This window comes from Monodon monoceros, unplaced genomic scaffold, assembly GCF_005190385.1.
Source record: "Monodon monoceros isolate NGI ecotype Baffin Bay Population unplaced genomic scaffold, NGI_Narwhal_1 Super_Scaffold_12, whole genome shotgun sequence".
NCBI classification, from domain to species: domain Eukaryota; kingdom Metazoa; phylum Chordata; class Mammalia; order Artiodactyla; family Monodontidae; genus Monodon; species Monodon monoceros.
In genome coordinates, this window is record NW_021703768.1 from 3,156,990 (window position 1) to 3,160,501 (window position 3,512).

The 3,512-nt window shown below is 46.5% G+C and overlaps 1 non-coding gene across 1 annotated transcript; it reads left to right on the forward strand.

The window, feature by feature from the left end:
• The first annotated feature begins 283 nt into the window (after positions 1–283).
• On the forward strand, positions 284–389 carry LOC114893567. The gene has a single exon (XR_003792982.1). It is a non-coding gene; the product is annotated as a U6 spliceosomal RNA (small nuclear RNA).
• Positions 390–3,512: the final 3,123 nt, after the last annotated feature.

Genomic DNA, 3,512 nt, shown 5'->3' on the forward strand with positions numbered 1-3,512 from the left:
TAACAGATTAAAAAATAAATAAAAACCCAGATGCAGCTTCCAGGTGTGATGTGGGTAGTGTTTCCTCACCAGAACCCTAATCCATGTCCTCCGAGTAGGCTCTGGATTGCCAGACCCTCTCCTAAAGAACCTACCCAGTGCCGGGAGCTCAGCCACAGCAGTGCGGCCATCCGGCTTCTCATTCAGGTTCAGAGGGTCATGTCACTCTCCAACACAAAGCTACATAGTGGCAGAGGCAGCAAGCCATGCTGTGAGCAGGCCTCACTTTAGAAGCTCTTCTTACGTGCTCGCTTCGGCAGCACATATACTAAAGTTGGAACAATACAGAGAAGATTATCATGGCCCTGTGCAAGGATGACATGCACATTCGTGAAGTGTTCCATATCTTTTCATTTGTAGACACGTGGGTGGACCTAGAGAGTGTCATACGGAATGAAGTAAGTCCAAAAGGCGAAAGCAAATATTGTATAATAACGCATATAGGTGGAATCTAGAAAAATGGTATCTTATTTGCAAGACAGACTTAGAGACACAGTTGTAGAGAACAAATGTATGGACACCAAGGGGGAAAGAGGTGGGGAGGGAGGAATTGGGAGACTGGGATTGACACATATACATTATTGATACTCTGCATAAAATAGACAACTGACAGGAACATACTGTATAGTACAGGGAACTCTACCTAATACACTTTGGTGACCTAAATGGGAGGGAAGTCCAAAAGGAAGGGGGTATCTGTGTGTGTATGGCTGATTCATTTTGTTGTGCAATGGAGGCTAACACAACATTGTAAACAGCCATACTCCAATAAAAAATTAAAAATAAATAAATAAATAAAATCTATATTAAAAAAATCATATTTTTATTGTTGGTGAAAAAAAAAAAACTCTTCTTATTAACATCCTGGGAGTCATAATACCCCCTCTTCACACAGGAAGAGGCTGACACATAACAAGCAACTTGCCTTGAGAGTCAGAGCCCCAAGCCCGCTGGTCTTGGCCTCAGAATGGGAACAGAGCATCTCAGCTCCGTGACGGTGCACCACCTATGTGTCAGCAATTAAGGGATAAATCCACTTGTGGTTGAACTAGCTAATCTCGGAATAAAGACCTGCCAACATAATGAAGAACTTGGGCATTTCCAAGAAATTGGATTAACTCATCATAATACAGAGCTCAGCGTTTATGAGTGACTGTTTCAAAAACTTGAAAATGACCCAGACACAGACGTGATCTCATTCAGCACAGCAAGGAGGAGGCTGGCACTGTCACCTTGTTTTACACGGTAGGAAGATGCCAGGGCAAAACCTCACTGGAAGCCTGACCACTGACTGAGTGAAAATGGGTTGGATACATACCCTTTCACCTCTTTGCATATCTGACCACGTTATTGCAAAGGAACTCTTATAAATGGCAAACACAGTTTTTAAAAAGCTACTTTTATATTATTCTGGAAATGTGATGGGTAACGAGTCCGCTTAGTTTCGGAAGATGCACCTTGATGAGCGTGGAAAGCAACAGGATCCTATGTGATTGCAAGGTTTGGTCGCCCTGATTCCAACAGCCTCGCAGGATGAGATCCGAAAATAGATGATTGCTTTACAAATGCTGCCCATGAAAAGGTTCTGGAGGCTTGGAGCGAGCTGGGGTGTTGAGATTCATTCCAGGGAACAGGACAAGTCCAGGAGGGGGAGGCAACGGGATAAAATACTGTTTGCTGGTGATTCATGGCTTTGGAAATTTTAATGACGCAAATTTTAGTTTCTCTTCAGAGACTCTGAATTTGTTTCTGGATAGAGGCTGAGCAAGGGGCGCATGAAGCTGGCTGCAGAGAGGAAAATGATGGATAGACTTGATTAAGCTCATTTTGATCTTTGCTAACCTCTAGGAAGTTCTGGGTAATGAACAGAACGTTTTCAGGGAAAGCGGTGGGGAGAGAGGGAGAGACAGAATGAGCACACTGTTCCCTCTGGGGGCCGAGTACTTCCTCTTTCGTGAACGAACCCAAAGTTCTCCCCTCTCCCTGGCGTCTCTCTGGACGAGTGCGTAGTTAGTGCCCTCATTTCTGGGCACGGCAGACTGCACGGATGGTTTAGGTCTCATGTACATACTTCCTTGGATATTTTGTGTATTGAGTTACTTTTAATCTACCTTTTTCTTTAAAAACCAGAATATAAGCCCCTCCAGGGCAGGAGACATGTCTTTGTCCTTGCCTTCTCCTGTGGGACCACATTGAAAGCACTATTGCCTGGGTCCATGACTTGTGCAGGGCTGCACTGAGGCTCCATGAGTGTCAGCCCTTCTAATAGCCTCATGGATGACCCTTACTCAGCATAGTAAGGATGGACACTGTCGTTTGGATTTTTGCTCATCCCTCTTGAGGCTGCTTGCACATGTGTAAGGCCATAGTCTTCTTAGGCTTGAGGATGAGATGGTTTAGAGAACCCGTGTGAGATTTCTTACAGGTAACTAAGGGCTACGGGAAGGAGGTGGCCCACTTTCAGGGTGCGGGTCTTTGTCACTGCTGGGCACCTGCACACTCATGGAGACCTGTGGGCCGGTGGACAGCTTGGCATCAGGCAGCCCACTTGGTAAAGTGGGGGAGGCAGTCCCAGCCTCGTGCCTTAGTTTTCACATCTAGAAAATGGGAACAGCAGTACCTACCTCAGAGGATTTAAGTAATTGAAGCATCAAATGGTGAAAAATGGCCCCCGAAGTATGGCCACCCTAATCCCGGAACCCGTGAAGATGTTATGTTCCGTGGCGAAGAGGACTTTGCAGATGTAATTGAGGTCCCGGGCTTTACAACAGGGATGGTACCCTGGGTGGCTGAGGTGGGCCTAGTCTAGGCCCTGGGGATGCAATAACAAAGCACTATAGATTGGGTGGCTTGAGCAACAGAAATTTGTTCTCTCACGGTCTGGAGGCTGGAAGTCCAAGATCAACGGGTCAAAAGGGCTGCTTCCTTCTGAGACTGTGACGATGAATCTGGTCTGGGTCCCCCTCCAGCTTCTGGGGGTTTGCTGGTGCCTTGACCTTCCTTGGCTTACAGAAGCATCGCCCCATCTATCTCTTCCTTCATGCTCACGTGGTGTCCTGATTCCATGTGTGTCTCTGTGTCCAAATTTCTCCTTCTTATAAGGACCCCAGTCACATTGCATCAGGCCCACCCGCATGACCTCATCTGAACTTGATCATCTTCAAAAAAGCCAATTTTCAAATTAGGTCACAGTCATAGGTACTGGGGGTTAGGACTGCAACATCTTTAAAGCACAGCAAGCCCTTATGAGCCGAGAACTTTCTCGGGCTGGAGTCACAGAGATGCGGCAGCCTCTGGGCCCCATTCCTTTGGGAAGCACCTCAGGTCCCACCAGGAAAGGGGCTCAGGTGTTCATCAGGAAACATGATGAACACACAGCAGCCCTAAAGCATGTTTCCAGGGGGCATAAGGAACAACCATTGTGATGAGACTAAGAAATACATTCTATTTATTGAAGTGAAGCCAGAATATAC